The following is a 19,097-nucleotide window of genomic DNA, read 5'->3' as shown; positions in this document are numbered from 1 at the left end:
CGTGCAGCAGTACGGTAACTACGTCCTCATTGGCCCCGTCAAGTGCGGGAAAACAGCCTTCACCGACCACAGCCAATAATTACAAGAAAAATCTACAGTGTTTTGTAAAATAACTTGACACGAAATGTATTCGCGAAATACAGGTGTCCCTAGATATAAGACGTAATTGCTCTCGGACGATAATTTTCTTTACTGGTATTATCACCTTTCTTATGCAGGAGAATAGTTTTTGTAGTCTTGTGATACCCATTCTGAACGAATTCCAATAATGGAATATGTGTTTATTATAATAAATGGAGAAGTGTATATACTATTAGCAAATGGATCATTAAAAATATGAAAAGAAATTATAAAAAAATACAAATTACTCTACTGCACATAAATAACAGATTTTAAAAAGCCAAAATTACTATAACATTCAAAATATTACAGAGCGTGCCATGTAGAAAACACGGACGCATGTTGTTGTCTAAATGAAATAAATAAAATACAAGTCTGTGGCTTTAAAAACCAAAGAAATAAAATTTTCATAAATATTCAACGCTTATAAGGGTACAACCATTCATTACACTGATAGGACATAGTTTTTCAGTAAATCATACTGATTCCAAACCAGACACACATATATAAATAATTTGTGTTACAGTTCAATTAATTTGGCCAAGATTTAAACCTGATAAATAAACAATGCAAACAAGCGGAAGGTATTTGAGAAGCCCTCAATAGAAATGAATTTTATGTTTATTATTTTACTTCTTACCTCTATGACTTTGTCTTAGTCCTGTTATGAATTATATTTACCAGTATTGTATCTCTATGGTCAGGTCAATTTGGTTTTACTCTTTAAGTATTTTCATGTTTTATCTAAGTAATAATTTTATGAAATGTCTTTGCAAACATTTGTTAAACGGCGACGAATAGGAAATGAGCTTACACCTTTTAATATTGTTTTTGGGTCATTACTGAGGAAAGAGTATATGTGATTGGACGCTCGACTGCGCATAGATTTTATTTAAAGAATTTAGTATTTCCAGTGTGATTTCGGAGAGTGTTCAATAGAGAAAGCTTTGACTGTTTTGAAACAAATTGGAACTTGAGTTTCTGTTCTACTATCATGGGAGAAGGATTAGAGAGAAAGAGCTCCGTGATTTAGTCATAAATGAATGTAAGAATATCACGTAAAACATTGGTACGACGACTGAATAGCTAGAATCTACGTGAAATTGATGATTTTATAATAAATACCGGAACTACACAATGAAGAAGAGGTAGTTACCGATGTTCGAAGCTCTACTAAAGAATCGACGACGACGATAAGTTTTGACTAACAGCATAAATAGAACTGGATCAACGACGAATTAAGAAGAAAAGAAGAAAAGGACTATCAATCTTCGATATTGTCACGTCTCACTTTCAGAGGGGGGAGAGAATCGTAGCTCTTTACATAGAAACAACTCGCTTGGCATCAACTAGTCTTAACTTCATAAAATACTTTACTGTACCTAGGATCATAGGTTCGTCATCCCGTACAGGATGTCTGGTGAGAGCTGAACTAAGGAGATTTTGCAAAATAACATAATACTTAATTAAAATTATTTTATTCTTAAAGTCAAATACTCAACATCATTTTAAAGAACATTTAAATAGCGGGATTACAATTTAAAACAATAATCTCTTTACTTCCTTAACGATTGAACGACCTTACAAGAGAGAGAATGAGAGAACTTCACTAAACACTTCCCTAGTCCTTCCGAATACCTCAAATCATAATTAATACTTAAAATTAAAACAAAGATAAGTCCATACTCACATTTTCCGAAAAGCCTTTCTTGATCGATTACTTAAAACTAACGTAGGGGCCTCTCCTGCCCTTAAAATCCGAACGAACATTACATTTTAAAAAATTATAACTAAACGACTAGTGACAAGGGCCATTGCCTCCGCCCGAAAGCTTGAAGATGACTACATTATGACCTAACTTAAATTAAACGACTCGTGGCCTCTGGCGTCGGCCATAGCTTCCGCCCGAAAGCTTGAATTCCTACATCACGAACGAACTAACAACTCGTGACCACAGGTGAGACGCATAGCCTCCGCCTGAGTGAGCCTGAATTCCTACATCACGAACGAACTAACAACTCGTGACCACAGGTGAGACGCATAGCCTCCGCCTGAGTGAGCCTGAATTCCTACATCACGAACGAACTAACAACTCGTGACCACAGGTGAGACGCATAGCCTCCGCCTGAGTGAGCCCCGAGTCACCACTCACTTGCGCTTAAATTCGCGCGCCCTGCCGCGCCTACCATAACAAAAGCTCGTTATTGAAGTCAAATTTACTAAACAACTAACTAGAACATCTGGGAAGGCTACCCCCCTCTACCCCGATGTGCAGGCCACACCGCGCGGCTTGTTACGACAGCGCGCCCCAGTAACTGCGGCCCGTGGCTGCGCCAGCGCGCGGCCAAACAAACAAACAAAATTCTGCAAGCCCGCAGCGCGCCGCGCCGGCCCCGTGCCCCAATTACATGGTCACGCCACTTGCGCTGACGAGTGAACAGAGCAGCCAGCCCAGAGTCCCGTCAGTAAAGTCCCTAAATTTGATTTCAACAACCCTGCAAAATTTCAACCCGCGACATAACCCTCCCCTCACAGAGCTCGAGCCCCATCGAGCTACCTCAAAATTACAAATTGTCTTTTTCCATTAAACCATAACTATAAATTCCTCATTTCACAAAAATAATAATTTTCTTAGTTCCTTGCTGTCTGAACATACATCTAGATTCTGCATAAGATTTATTTTAAAACAACAAGTATTCATAAAATTAAAGGTAAAACTTTTATCTGGTTTGTTCTCACAGGAACCTTCAGAGGCTCGAGTTCTCAATTCAAAAAAAATTGTTCTGTTAGTGAAGCTCTCTTTACAAATTAAATTACTGTTCTTAGTTTCTCAGTATTCGTTAAACAATGTGCAAATTCTTGATAATTATTATTTTTTTTTTTTTTTCGGTTTCCGTTTATTACCATACTTCTTTCGTTCTTCAAAAAAAATTAAGTGTCCTTACAGTGTTTCAATTAATTAAACTCTTATCTCGTGAAGGTTGGTGCAACTCCTCGAAGTCAGTGTTGTCGAGAAGAGTAGCTCCCTGGGCTGGCCATCAGCAAACACCACTCAACTCCAACAGCTACTGGACTGGCTTCCAGGGCAGCTCACAACTTCTCCCCACATCTGCTTCGGAGTTGTGCCATCCTCATCACGAACAGATTACAATTCTGAAACATCATCAACAGGCATTACCATCACGCCTGACAAATACAAAACTAACTACTAAACTGCAATCGATGGGCAAGGATGCAAACACACAAAAAAATAAAATTAATTAATTCAACTGCTAACATAAAGTATCCCACCCTTAGCATAATCTAATCAGGCAAATAATTTGATAGGAAAAACTTAAGGAAGGGAAACATGACCTCCAATGATTTTCCCTAACTCTTGAGTCTTGATCTTCTCTATACAGCAAATAGTCCCCACGAAGTAACTGGGTTGAAGGTCAGTTCACATGACCCACCCATAACCTCTTCTACTCTTCTTTTCTTCTGGGGGCAACCACAATGCCCACCAATCTCTCTCCATGGTGCCGAACCAGCTATCCCATGAGAGTAAACAACGTAGTCAATAGGAGCGCAGAGGGGAAACACCAATCTCTGGCTTGTCGAGTCATAAAACTGCTTTATCTTCTTCTTCTTCTTCTTCTGAGTAAAACATCTGATTAATCTTGCTACTATTCTTCCCAACAATAAAAAAAAAGTTCATCAGGTATCTTCATAAAAAAACATTCTAACTAATAATAAGTCTTCTTTTTCTTCTTTTTTTTTTCTGTTAGATGTAATAGAAGGCCATGTTAGGGAGGTTATAGGGAAAAAGAGTGGCCAATTCCCACCCCATCACCCACCTAGATCATGACTAATTAACTTTTAAATTTTCTATTTCAAACAAATTAAAAAAAAACCATTTTTATTCAAATTTTTAAATTATAGCTACTTTTCCTTCATAACCTCAAAAGCAAATCAATAATTCTAAATGAAATTGTGATTTACTGCATCCTTGTTCCATCCGATCTGTTTGTTTATAACCTTTCTTGTAAAGTATAAAATTTTCAAACATTACTAATTCAAAAAAAAATTAAATTCTGGTGTCCTTTGAGTTACAATTAAATTTACTATTTCTTAGCTTGAAATAATTTAAGTTTTCAAAACTATTTCATTGTCTAATTCACAACACCTAAAAATCAACTCAAAACAACAAATCATCAAAATCAATAAGATCATCTGACCTACCTATCAGTACTGTGAACTTGAACTGTTCGTACACATTTATAATAAGCTATTGTATTTAAATTCCAACCTAAATAAGGTTTTAAAAAAAAAACTACTAATCCCTCTGTAAATTAAGAAAATTAACTTTAAAAATTAAACTTAAGGTATTAGTTCTTTTTGACAGCTACCACAACTCACTAGTTCCATTACATTACTATAACCTAAAAAGTTCTGTAAATAATGTTTATAACAAAAAAAACTCCAGTTACTGTCTTCCATAAAAAAATAAAACTTTACATGACCTTATTAATCTCCACTTGTAAGTCCATGGCTGCCAGCTTTCTCTTCTCTTGAATCTTCAGTCTTGGCTCTTGTTTCAGTGATCTTGTATCTTGTCTCTCGAACTCTTGTCATCTTGTAAACTGGACTGCTGCTCAGCTCATCTTAAGGAATCTGTAACAGTTTCAAAAATACATGTTAATTTAAATTACATAATTCCTGTTCTTTGGTCCTAAAAAAAAATTGTATTATTAGTACACATTACCCTGAAACAACATTATTATTCATTGTTTATTACTTAAAAAAAATGCTTTACCATAAAATCCTTTTTTGTTCTTTTCATTAGGCCTATTTATTTTCCTTCTTCTTAATTAAATTCTGCTTCAAATGTTAATCCTAACTTAAGACCTACCATCTATTTATTATTCATTACCTACATTATTTATGTTACCCTAAAATTCCCATAAGTTTCTAATACTTCCTATCAAAGACATTCTCTCTAAAAAAAAATTTACTTGTGACTCTTAACTTAACAAACTTAAAAAAAACTTTTACACTAGACTTAACTTATTATTCATTCTTAGTTACTAAATTTCTATATGTAAACTTTAGTACTTACAAACAAAAACTGCCTATTTCTCTCTACCTCTTAATCTCTTTCAATTATTACAATAATAATGTTACCTTGCATCTTTAAACTTTCTTCTTTTCAATTAAATTAGACATCTCATAACAATAAAAATTCTGCCTATACTCTTCTTATGGGTGTACAAACCAACAACAAAATTTCAAATTCTCAAGTTTCCTTATATTTAAATTATGCAATGCACATAACCTCTGTGGTGCCTGTACCCTTTTAGGCCTACCACCTTCTCCTCTCACAGCATGACAACTCTTATTCCTCGGGGTCTGTATTCACTGTTCCAAATCAAATATCTCAAATAAATTAAAAACAAATTTATTATTTTAAGAAAACAAAAATTTACATTGAATTTACTATGGAGCCTGGAAATCTTAATGTCTCACAGCAGCTAACATGACTAAATCCCATGGAACCCCAGGTTTACATAACCTGTGCCCAAAAATTTAAGCATACCAGGCTTTCTCTGCACTGGTTTTACAGCATCACACACTATTTAGGGCCCCTGATCTGCCATCAGTCCCAAGGAGTTTTCCCACAACCCCTCTCTACACAAGCACCTACCGCATTCCTCTCAATTGGCTATCGGTTTTACGGCATTCTTTTGAGATCCGACCATCAAGTTAGGGCTAATCGAACACTAAACCTCCATACTTCCAAACTAATGTAAATCAATTAAATTTTCTCTGTAAATTCTAAAAATCAAAAAAAATTATTCCAACATGCCAAAGAAACTTCCAAAAAAAATTCATAATCTTATCTTCAAACCATTAAAATAAAAATAAATAGATTACTCTGTTTTCTCCTTAATAACTGTAAACTGTCAACAAATATCATGTCGTAAATTTTAACTATGCTTACTGACTCTTAATCAAAAAATCTCATTCTTCCTAATTAATAAACAACCGATTTCCTTGAAATCTCACTGTATCTCTCACACTCAAACTTCACTGGCTGAATATCTCAATAAATTCAAAAACAATTATCTAAACTCTTAAAGAAACTCCTCCCCAATTATTCAAACTTACTTCACATTATTTTATTTCATTACTTAAAACACCTTACTCAAAAAAATTAATTAATTATCTAGCTATTTTCCATTATTATTTATTTACCGAACAAAACTTTCTCCTAAATTAATTTAGTAAAATTCAATTTCACATTAGGCAAGTACACTAACTCTCTACAGCAATGTTTCTCATTTCCCTCCTTCCTAACTGAATCCAATCTTACTTAACCTCCAGGGAATTTACCTCACAAAATAACCAAAAATTTCACTGTAGTGCCTATCTGCTATAGGCCCACTACACAGGGGGCTCTAACCCCACCAACAAACTTCATTGAAATGGTACCCTATCCCATACAGGATAGCCACTTCGGTACTACCATGGGGAACTCCTGCCCCAAACTACTCACAACTCTCAGGATTCTCCTGACCCTTAATTCCGTAGTCAGCCCATCTCCTATGGTCTGCGCTACAATTCCCTTTCTTCCCAGGGACACAACACCTCACCTTAGGGTCCCTCGCCCTAATGAAAACATTAATTTTGTCTCTCTGTTCTTTTGGAGTAAATTCCCTCTACACACAAAATCTAGCCTTCCCAGTTTTCTTAATGCTTATCGATTTTATAGTGTACCTCCTTAATAATGTTTACAAATCCCAAAAAAATATTTTTAAAACCGAGGTAGAATTTAACTAACAAAAACATAAACAACTTACAACGAAACACTTCTAGCCTATACATCATACACTTCTTGAATTAAATTACTTACATACTGAAAGTTCCTCTTCTTCTAAAACACACTTAAATTTAAATTTATTTAACCAATAGTCTATTTTCTTATCGCTAAGTTACCGTACAGCTGATCAAAACAAGGTCACGGCCTGTCCACGTCTCCGTATGAGCCCGTGACGTCACCGAATTCCATCAGGTGCGCCAACCCTCGCTTGCGGTTCCTCCGTTCTCCGCTAGGTCTCAGCACCTCCCCGTCACGTGTTCATTCTGCCACGTCCACTGACGTGTCGTTCTGAAACAACTCTCAACATTTTTCTAATTAAAACAAAACATCACTATAAATTCTATAACTCTCTTTTACATAAACTCTCGTTTTCTCTTTAATTCCTTTCTAACGTTTATCCTTCCCTCGACTGATTTAATTCGTACGTCTCGTCTCCTACGCGCACGAAAACAAAACAAACTTCTCTTGAAAATAATTCCTATTTACGACAAAAAACTTTATTTTAAATTATAATTCTCTTAACCTACAATCTTAAAATGAACTTCAATTAAATTAAACCACTTGCATTATCTCTAATAAGCATTTAACTTATAACGTATTCTCCTCACGTAATAATCCCCGATATAAATCTACAATAAATTCAACGACTTAAAACAACTTATCACTATAAACTTTATCCTTACAAGTATACTCAAATAAACATCTGTTACGTCAAAAAAAAATCTCAAAGACTTCCTCCACTTAGATTAAATTCCGTAATCCTCTCCTCAAGTAAACTCTTAATAACCTGCTATCAGAAGCTGAAACTAACTTAATAATAAACATAAAAATCTACCTCTCTCTCTCTCCAGAAATAGAACCTACCCGGCGCCTCCACCATTTCTGTCACGTCTCACTTTCAGAGGGGGGAGAGAATCGTAGCTCTTTACATAGAAACAACTCGCTTGGCATCAACTAGTCTTAACTTCATAAAATACTTTACTGTACCTAGGATCATAGGTTCGTCATCCCGTACAGGATGTCTGGTGAGAGCTGAACTAAGGAGATTTTGCAAAATAACATAATACTTAATTAAAATTATTTTATTCTTAAAGTCAAATACTCAACATCATTTTAAAGAACATTTAAATAGCGGGATTACAATTTAAAACAATAATCTCTTTACTTCCTTAACGATTGAACGACCTTACAAGAGAGAGAATGAGAGAACTTCACTAAACACTTCCCTAGTCCTTCCGAATACCTCAAATCATAATTAATACTTAAAATTAAAACAAAGATAAGTCCATACTCACATTTTCCGAAAAGCCTTTCTTGATCGATTACTTAAAACTAACGTAGGGGCCTCTCCTGCCCTTAAAATCCGAACGAACATTACATTTTAAAAAATTATAACTAAACGACTAGTGACAAGGGCCATTGCCTCCGCCCGAAAGCTTGAAGATGACTACATTATGACCTAACTTAAATTAAACGACTCGTGGCCTCTGGCGTCGGCCATAGCTTCCGCCCGAAAGCTTGAATTCCTACATCACGAACGAACTAACAACTCGTGACCACAGGTGAGACGCATAGCCTCCGCCTGAGTGAGCCTGAATTCCTACATCACGAACGAACTAACAACTCGTGACCACAGGTGAGACGCATAGCCTCCGCCTGAGTGAGCCTGAATTCCTACATCACGAACGAACTAACAACTCGTGACCACAGGTGAGACGCATAGCCTCCGCCTGAGTGAGCCCCGAGTCACCACTCACTTGCGCTTAAATTCGCGCGCCCTGCCGCGCCTACCATAACAAAAGCTCGTTATTGAAGTCAAATTTACTAAACAACTAACTAGAACATCTGGGAAGGCTACCCCCCTCTACCCCGATGTGCAGGCCACACCGCGCGGCTTGTTACGACAGCGCGCCCCAGTAACTGCGGCCCGTGGCTGCGCCAGCGCGCGGCCAAACAAACAAACAAAATTCTGCAAGCCCGCAGCGCGCCGCGCCGGCCCCGTGCCCCAATTACATGGTCACGCCACTTGCGCTGACGAGTGAACAGAGCAGCCAGCCCAGAGTCCCGTCAGTAAAGTCCCTAAATTTGATTTCAACAACCCTGCAAAATTTCAACCCGCGACAATATGGAAGGAGTTCGACAGCGGTAGACGGCATCGTAGACGGTGTACCGGAGGACATCATCCTTCTAGACGACTCCAGGTGACCGACGCCAGTCCTGCTGGAGTACCAGCAGCACGAGAGGAGGTGCATCAAAACGGAGACCCAACCAGCGACATCGGAGGAGAGTGAGATCTAACCAGCAACATCGGAGGAGAGACAGGGGTTCTGAGAGGTTTTCCACAGCCTCTTGGTATTGTAACGACGCGACGAGGTTTGTTTGCCCCATCCCCGAATTAACAAGAACAGCGAGAAGTTACCTGTCCTATTTTAATGGCAAGATATCTTAAACTATGATGTTTACGATCAAGACCTAATTTGAAACTCGCAAAACAACTTAATACTACTTAACTACGTAAAGACTTGTAGCTTGTACGTACTGGACCTGGTTAACTGACATTGATCAGTAATATGTACGATATCAAAGTTAAAATCTGTTAAAGTCATTAATTGTCTTGAATGTTTAAAGAATAGCCCCAGGTCCAGAAGTCTTGAGAAGTCTTGAGACAGTTTGATCTACCGAAAGAGACTGAGCTAGTAAAAACAAAGAAAAGACTAATTTGCCAGTTAAAATGTGTTTCAATAATATTTAAAATATTGACTGATAACCAAACTATTATTCAGTGATACAATTACGTAAAACGTAATTAGTTCTGAAAGACATTTAAGTATAACGGATATTGAAATTTTGTTTAATGAAAAACCTATTTAAACATGAATAATTGTCTCAAAGGTATTTGTATGTTGCTTGCTAATCATTGACTCTGTCACTTTTCATGTTACAGTTGGATATGTTGCAAAAGAGTATTGTCACCCATACAACCATGATTTTGACCCTAGTAAAAAGTTAAATTTTCATTATATTTTATTTTTCCGATTGATAACCATACTTACATATCATGTGTATGTTAAACCAGATAGACAGAAATATTTAGCTTGGATTGTCTTGAAAGAATAATTAGTTTTTATTACACTGAGATCAGCAGTCATAGAGAAGTTAATGCTTTTAAACACACTACTTATATTTGTTGATTTTAAGGTCAGAATACTTACACCAAAGAGAAGGAGACATACTGCTAAGGAATTATACGACATTTTATTGTTTGGTATTCACACTGAGTCAAACTACACCAGTACATACAACTTGAGAATAATTTATTTTCACTATCAACATAACAATACATATTTTAGTTAATATTCTGTAGAGGTTAGTAGTTGTGCTACATACACAATCACAGCACTAGTACTTTATAGAGTTTTCACGGCGCCCAACTAGACCACATTTTACATTATAGATATTGGCATTTTAGGAAATATACTCCATAGAGTAATTCTGAAAACACTTCAGAATTTTTGGCAAACAAGCGGAAGTCAGTCGCCGCCATTACTCGATCGTGCGACTTGTGTCAGAAAGCGAAACATGCCCAACAAAATCTCGAAGGTGAGTTTAAACCTATCCTTCCGGAGAGACCACTGCAGTTGGTATCAGTGGATGTATTGGGACCATTACCTAGATCAACAGCCGGGGTGAAATATGTGTTCGTGATGGTAGATTTATTTACAAAATACACCAAGTTGTATCCCATAGTCAATGCCACCAGCAAGATAGTATTCCAGAAAGTTAAACAGTTTATCGCGGAAGTGGGTCGACCGGAGAAAATTATTTCAGATCATGCCACACAATTCATGAGTCAAGTTTGGCAAGAAGGACTCAGAAAACTGCAAATCGTACCCACCACGTCTTCGGTGAGACACCCGCAGAGTAATCCTGTGGAGAGACAAATGCGCACACTTGGTAATATGTTGCGGACATTCTGCCACGATACACAGCAGAACTGGATGAGTAAATTAACGTTCATTGAATGCATTTTGAATAATACTGTACACAGTTCTACCAGTGTTACTCCATATGAAGCGTTAACAGGAAAAAGATCATTGATAATACCGTCATCGTTACTACCGAGACATCACGATGAAGCTCTGGCCGCAGAAGATAAAGAATTAGTCGAGATACAGAAGGAAACTGAAGAGTTGGTCGCAGCCAAGTTGACATCCACTGCGGATCTTCGGAGAAAATACCAGAAAGATTCCAGCAAGATGAGTTTTAATTGTGGAGATTTAGTACTCAAGAGAACGAATCCAGTAAGCCAATTTTGGAAGTACGTTACTAAGAAGCTATTTCTACTCTTCGATGGACCATATATGATCACGAAGATTATTAGAAGTAACTGTTACGAACTGTCTGACATTAAAACGAAACAAGTAATAGGACACTATAATATAACGCAGTTGAGGAAATATTACACTCCTGTAGAATAGTATACACTGTTACACATATGTCCGTTTGAAGACATATATCGGTGACAATACTCTATGTTTGCAAGTAAGTATGTAAATAAGGTCAATAATATGAAATGTAAATTTTCTGCCAATAATTAGAATATAGATGAGATGTTTGTATGATGAGAAATGGTCCTAAGACCTATATCAGAGTATAGTTCGTTAGTCACATTTCTGAAGGGGACTATTCTATAGAGGTATTTGAGAAGCCCTCAATAGAAATGAATTTTATGTTTATTATTTTACTTCTTACCTCTATGACTTTGTCTTAGTCCTGTTATGAATTATATTTACCAGTATTGTATCTCTATGGTCAGGTCAATTTGGTTTTACTCTTTAAGTATTTTCATGTTTTATCTAAGTAATAATTTTATGAAATGTCTTTGCAAACATTTGTTAAACGGCGACGAATAGGAAATGAGCTTACACCTTTTAATATTGTTTTTGGGTCATTACTGAGGAAAGAGTATATGTGATTGGACGCTCGACTGCGCATATATTTTATTTAAAGAATTTAGTATTTCCAGTGTGATTTCGGAGAGTGTTCAATAGAGAAAGCTTTGACTGTTTGAAACAAATTGGAACTTGAGTTTCTGTTCTACTATCATGGGAGAAGGATTAGAGAGAAAGAGCTCCGTGAGTTAGTCATAAATGAATGTAAGAATATCACGTAAAACATTGGTACGACGACTGAATAGCTAGAATCTACGTGAAATTGATGATTTTATAATAAATACCGGAACTACACAATGAAGAAGAGGTAGTTACCGATGTTCGAAGCTCTACTAAAGAATCGACGACGACGATAAGTTTTGACTAACAGCATAAATAGAACTGGATCAACGACGAATTAAGAAGAAAAGAAGAAAAGGACTATCAATCTTCGATATGGAAGGAGTTCGACAGCGGTAGACGGCATCGTAGACGGTGTACCGGAGGACATCATCCTTCTAGACGACTCCAGGTGACCGACGCCAGTCCTGCTGGAGTACCAGCAGCACGAGAGGAGGTGCATCGAGACGAGACCCAACCAGCGACATCGGAGGAGAGTGATATCTAACCAGCAACATCGGAGGAGAGACAGGGGTTCGGAGAGGTTTTCCACAGCCTCTTGGTATTGTAACGACGCGACGAGGTTTGTTTGCCCCATCCCCGAATTAACAAGAACAGCGAGAAGTTACCTGTCCTATTTTAATGGCAAGATATCTTAAACTATGATGTTTACGATCAAGACCTAATTTGAAACTCGCAAAAACAACTTAATACTACTTAACTACGTAAAGACTTGTAGCTTGTACATACTGGACCTGGTTAATTGACCTTGATCAGTAATATGTACGATATCAAAGTTAAAATCTGTTAACGTCATTAATTGTCTTGAATGTTTTGACGACAGTCGTCGTACCCTCCCAGATACAGAGGCCGTACCTGGCCACCGACGCGGGCCTGAGGGGGCCTATTTTCCCCCCCAGTGAACCCCAGTGTGTGCGACGGCCAGGGACGCACCCGCGTGCGCCCTAGCATGCCAACGAGTGTTTTTTCTATGTGACTTTATCTTTTATTTCAGTGTGTATATATTTGTAAACGATTAAGGGATTTGAATGTGTGTAATTAACTTATTTTATTTATTATTCATTGTGCAAGTTCGCTGTGTAATTAATGTCTCGTGTATGTCTTTGTAAATAATTCAATAACTTTTTCTGAAGTGTTTCGCCGTAGTATGTAATTGCAGCCTGGCGCGCCGCGGGACGGAGCTCTCTCCCACGCCGGCCGATTTTCCCCTCCCTCCCCGCCACCCGCGGGCGCCGGCCCGCGGGCGAGCGGGGAGAGGCAGTCGCGTCCTGGTCTCGAGCGGAGACAGACGTGTTCGTTGCTCCGCGAGCCGCGCACGTTGCGCTCGGGATTGAACGTTCGCTCAGTCCGCAGTCGGTCACGGCAGCTGAGCTGCCACCGCGAATCAGCTTAGCATTGTTAACTTACGAGTCATCGGGAGACGTGTCTAGCGGGCAGTTTCTACAACGCGAACGTGGTGCTACGAGTCACTGAACTTTTCGCCGTCCACGGCACATTACGTAACGGGCCGCGTATGTACAGCGTTCCGTCTTCGGGCCCTTTCTCACTGGGTCAGCCTAGCATTGATAAACTTTACGATTCGCGCCGAAACGTATTTGAGAACCGCCCCGTCATCAGGGAGTCCGTGTCGCCGTGGTAGGGCACTTGTTCCGCGACGGTTCCGCCAGGCTGCGGCAGGACTTTATAAGCGTTAATAAAAGACGGCTCGTGAAATTCGTTAATGCCGTGTTCTGCTTGCGACAACCTACCAACATTCCTCGCAATCACTTCACTCTCCCTCCAGGTCCCGCCTTTCCCGGTCCCGGCCACGTTGGCCTGGACCCACACCTCTCCGACGAGGGCAGTACGGGCATAACAGGACATTTATTTCAACGGGAAAACGGGGACCTGAAGCCGAGGGACGTCATTTGGCGCCCAACTAGTGTGGCCGTAAGCATACGCAAGCGCACGCAAGCGCACGCAAGCGCACGCAAGCGCGCAGGTGCAGGACAGAACGGAAGCAGGTGCGGCTGCGCGGCGTGGGAGCGGCTCGAATTCGAGACGTCGCGCCGGCGCGCCGGCGGGAGATAACGCAGCGCGGGAACGGCGCGAACACGAGACGTTTCGGCGAGAGATAGCGCGTCGTGGGGGACAGAAATACAAGACGGCGGTGCAGCGGTATCCCGGACTGAAGATAACGCGCTGGGGAGGATCGTATTGTATTACTGGGGGAGATTGTGTTCACGATCCGCGGATCAGTAGCACAGGAGGACAGGATGGCGTGGAAACAGGCGGGACAAGAAAGATACGATCTAATGAGTTTCGAAACGGACTTGTGTGAGGAGGGAGACTCCGCGAAAATGGACGTAAAAAACGAGGTTTGCGGGTCCGGCGGCGCGGCCGAGGGCGCAAACAGCACGGACAGCACAGTTGAGGGCAGTAAACGGGAACAGGGGGACAGGCACGCGGACGCAGATGGGCCGGTAGTGCGGTACGTGAGCACGCAGTTTGAGTTGCCAGAGTTTGCGGGGAGAGACAACGAGGACCCGCGGGAGTTTTTGCGGGAGTGTGAACACCTCCTAAAACTGTACGAAGTGCGACGGGCGGAGTGGACGCCGCGAGTGGCGGGACAGCTCCGCGGCGAGGCAAGGAACTGGTGGTCAATGGCCGGGAGTTTTGATACCGAGTGGGGACATTTTGTGCGCCAAGTCAAAACTAGGTTTGATAACGATCAGGCGCGGGCAATGTGTTTGCGGACATTTTATTGCCGAAACCAGGAGGAGGACGAGAGTGCAGAGCAGTTCATTTACGAGAAGTTACGCATGTTCCGCCGATTGGGGACAAGTGGGGACGTGAGTGCGGCGTTGCCAACCATTGTCGAACAATTGCTGCCAGAGTTTCGCCCCTTCATGAGGACGGCTGCTGGTCGTGACACGGAGGAGTTCGTGGCCCTCGCCCGCGTGATCGAACGTGACATGTCGCAGTGGAGGACGGCACTCAGGGGCGCGAGAGCTCCCCGTGCTCGCTCGGGGCCGCGAGGGGTCACCGTCACAGAGGTCACGGACAGTGACTTGACCGTGGTGAGCTACGCCGGCGGCGCGGGACCGCGCAGGACAACAGACCGCGGTGGCACCAGGGAACGCCCGGAACCAGCTGCGACAGGAGGAGGACGTCACGAGCGGACAGATACGAGAGAGAGGGACGAACGTCCGCCGCGATGCCGTTTTTGCCCGGACGCGTACCATTGGCATCGCCTCTGCCCCACCAGAGCCGCGTGGGAGGAGGCGCGCGAAGGCAACACGTCGCAGGCGGGAAACGCAGGACCGGGGGCGGAGGGACAACTGGGTGCCGCTCCCCGGCCCGCCAGCCACCGGCAGTCCCAGTAACTGACAGAACACGTCGACCACCACCGGCGCCTACCGCACTAACGTCCTGTATGCCGCCGGGAAGCAGGGGACAACGGGACTACTCCTCATCAGCTGTCCCCATGCCGAGGCAACTGCGGGGACAGCTGACTGCCGGCGCCACCACCGCGGCCCTGAGGCCGGGTATACCAGGGCCGGACCAGCCGCCTCGTCGACACGCCGTCGACGGGGTGGACAACCAGAGCGTCAGCGCAGGCATCCCGCCGGCCATCTCCGTGCAGGGACAGCTGACTGCCGGCGCCACCACCGCGGCCCTGAGGCCGGTTATACCAGGGCCGGACCAGCCGCCTCGTCGACACGCCGTCGACGGGGTGGACAATCAGAGCATCAGCGCAGGCGTCCCGCCGGCCATCTCCGGGCAGGGACAGCTGACTGCCGGCGCCACCACCGCGGCCCTGAGGCCGGGTGTACCAGGGCCGGACCAGCCGCCTCGTCGACACGCCGTCGACGGGGTGGACAATCAGAGCATCAGCGCAGGCATCCCGCCGACCATCTCCGGGCAGGGACAGCTGACTGCCGGCGCCACCACCGCGGCCCTGAGGCCGGGTATACCAGGGCCGGACCAGCCGCCTCGTCGATACGCCGTCGACGGGGCGGACAACCAGAGCATCAGCGCAGGCATCCCGCCGGCCATCTCCGTGCAGGGACAGCTGACTGCCGGCGCCACCGCCGCGGCCCTGAGGCCGGTTATACCAGGGCCGGACCAGCCGCCTCGTCGACCTGTCGTCGACGAGGTGGACCACCGGAACGTCAACACGTCGGCGCCGGAGCGAGCCGCGGACCTCGCCGCGAGTTCCCCACGCCCGGACGGCCAGGTGGCCGGGGGCGGTGGGGGACAGACGACTGCACAGCTGGGGCAGGTCGGCCCCGAGGAGCCGGAGCTGCTGCGAATTCCTGTCCGCGCTAACGGGCGGGAGATGCTGGCCCTGGTGGACACCGCCGCCAGCCGAACCTACATCGCGGCCCACCTGGTGGGAGCGGAGGCAGTGACACCGCGGAGGGAGCTGGTGCAGCTGGCCACCAGGGATGCCGTCGTTGCAGCAGGGGGCATCACTCAGGTAACAATGAGCATCGTTGGTCACGTTAGCCACGTCGAGGCCTGGGTGGTCCCCGAGCTCCGCGAGGGGCTGATTCTGGGGGTCCCATGGCTGCACGAGGTCGACGCCACCGTGGAAGTACGAGCTGGCCGGATGCACTTCGGCACCCAGGGGCGCTGGACGGTGTACGGCGTGCACCAGGTTCCCCCCAGTCCCCCTCAGTCAGTCATTCGCCTAGAAGACCTTCAGCACGGTGTTCCAGAGGAGTACGTCGATGTCATCAACCATGTCCTCACCTCTCAGGCACAGGTATTTGCGGCCGCGGACCGGCTACGACGGACAAACGTGACGGAGCACCGGATACCGATGGTACCGCACCGCCCTCCCTTTGAGAAGGTATACGGATTTGGCATCCGGGAACGGGAGGCCATACAGACTCAAATTGACGAGATGTTACGTGACGGGGTAGTGGAACCCAGCACCTCCCCGTATAACTCACGGGTGGTGCTGGCCACCAAGAAAGACGGAAGTCTACGCTTTTGCGTAAACTTCAAGGCGATAAACAAACTGACCATTCCCGCCCCGCCCCCGCAGATCAATATCACAGACGCACTGGCAGGACTGGGGGACGCCACTATTTTCACGACACTAGACTTAAAATCAGGCTACTGGCAGGTGCCGGTATGTCTGGAGGACCGCCCTAAGACGGCATTTACGGCACCAGACGGTCGACGTTACCAGTTCTGCGCCATGCCGTTTGGTCTCATGGACGCCCCTGCCACGTTCCAGGCCCTGATGGTACGTGTTCTGGATGGGTACATTGGTGAGTTCGCCAGTGCCTATCTGGACGACGTTATCATCTGGTCCAGGACGTGGGAGGAACACGCGCACCATCTGGCATTGGTGCTAGAACGTATGGCCAGACACGGACTGACGTGCGCCCCAAAGAAATGCCACATTGGGGCCACGGAAATAGAGTTCCTAGGACACATAGTGACGGCGGAGGGGTGCCGCCCCCGACCTGAGCAGTTGGAGCTAATAGAGGGAAAGGGGGCACCGAAGACCAGGAAGCAGCTCCAGAAGCTGCTGGGGCTGCTCAACTGGCTGCGGTCCTTCGTCCCCGACTTCGCCACGGTGACGGCCCCGATGACGGACCTACTGTCGCCGAAGACTAAGTTCCGGTGGACCCCCGCCGCGGACGAGGCCTTGCGACAGGTGAAGCGCCGGTTCAGGAACTGTCACACGCTCTCACGCCTGGTGCCCAGCCGCCCCATCTTCATCCAGACGGATGCGAGTCAGGAGGGGATGGGGGCGGTGTTGTACCAGATGGATGACCGGGGCGAGAGGCGCGTGATCGAGTACGCCAGCGCCAAGTTTGGGCAGGCTGAGCGGAAGTATCACGTGAATGAGCAAGAGTGCCTTGCGGTGGTCTGGGCCCTACAGAGGTACCGTCACCACGTCGAGGGCCGCTCATTCACGCTGAGAACCGACAGCCAATGCCTCCGCTGGTTGGACTCCGCTCAGGGCCGGAAGTCTAAGTTCACTCGGTGGGCCATGCTGATCCAGGAATTCTCGTTCACGGTCGAGCACATTCCTGGACGTGAAAATCAGTTGGCCGACGAGTTGTCCCGGAATCCGGACCCTGAGAATGAGTTCCACGACGACCAGGGCTGGGAGGAAGTGCTCCTCCCTGAGCGTGAGCGCGGGGTAGAGGACTCGGTGCCGCGACCGTGCGCGTTGTACGCGCTGACAAGCCCCACTGCTCCTGCACCTGACGCGCGACCCGAGACTATGACTGACCTGCTGGCGTGGGTCCACGCGGCGCAACTCCGGGACCCCGACACCCGGACCCGACTGACAGAGTGTGGGGAGGGGGTGATACCGGGCTGCCGGAGCCTGAACGGGGCGCTCCAGACCAGGGGGGCTCACAGGTCGAGCGGGTGGCGGACCCACGTGCCGCCCGAGGCCAGGCGCTGGGTCCTGAGCTACCTGCATGACCACCCCCTGGCGGGACACCCGGGCGCGGAGCAGACGCTGCGTGAGGTCAGACGGACGTTCCGCTGGCCTGGCGACGCGGCAGAAGTAAGACGCTACGTGCGGGCCTGCCTGCGTTGCCAGGAGCGGAAGTCCAGGCGACCCGACGGCAAGGAGCAGCAGGTCCCACGACGGCCCCGGAATCCCTTCCACACTGTGGCGGTGGATATTATGGGGCCGTATCCTCGCACGTCCCGTGGTCGGCGATTCATTGTTGTGGTCACGGATGTCTTCACCCGCTGGGCGGAGGCGTTCGCAGTACCAAACGTGAAGGCCGGCACCGTGATTGCCCTGCTCGAGCGCGAGTTCTTCACGCGATACGGGTACCCCGCGGTCCTGCTGACGGACAACGGGGTGCAGTTCACGGGGAGAAGCTGGCGAGTGTCCTGCGCGGGTTGGGGGGTGGAGCATCACACGACGCCCACCTACCATCCGCGCGCGAATCCGACCGAAAGGCGGAATCAGGACATTAAAACTCAGCTGCGCATCCGGTTGGACGAGGACCACACCAAGTGGGACCTGCACCTGCCGACGCTGCTGTTTTGCCTGCGCCGTCGGACGAACGCGGTCA

General features: G+C 45.4%; 1 protein-coding gene and 1 long non-coding RNA gene across 6 annotated transcripts in view; both read right to left on the bottom strand.

Moving 5' to 3' along the window:
* LOC134541235 (tumor susceptibility gene 101 protein) overlaps nt 1–19,097 on the bottom strand; it is a 100,235-nt gene that overhangs the window by 25,154 nt on the left and 55,984 nt on the right. The gene's annotated exons all lie outside the window — the stretch shown is intronic.
* Nucleotides 2,993–9,071, bottom strand: LOC134541237 (uncharacterized). Its single transcript, XR_010076577.1, has 2 exons — nt 7,013–9,071; nt 2,993–4,773 (listed from the first exon to the last, which is right to left on the bottom strand). It is a non-coding gene; the product is annotated as an uncharacterized LOC134541237 (long non-coding RNA).

This window comes from Bacillus rossius, chromosome 18 (genome assembly GCF_032445375.1).
Source record: "Bacillus rossius redtenbacheri isolate Brsri chromosome 18, Brsri_v3, whole genome shotgun sequence".
NCBI classification, from domain to species: domain Eukaryota; kingdom Metazoa; phylum Arthropoda; class Insecta; order Phasmatodea; family Bacillidae; genus Bacillus; species Bacillus rossius.
The sequence above is the reverse complement of the archived record's forward strand: the minus strand, read 5'-3'. Positions and strand labels throughout refer to the sequence as shown.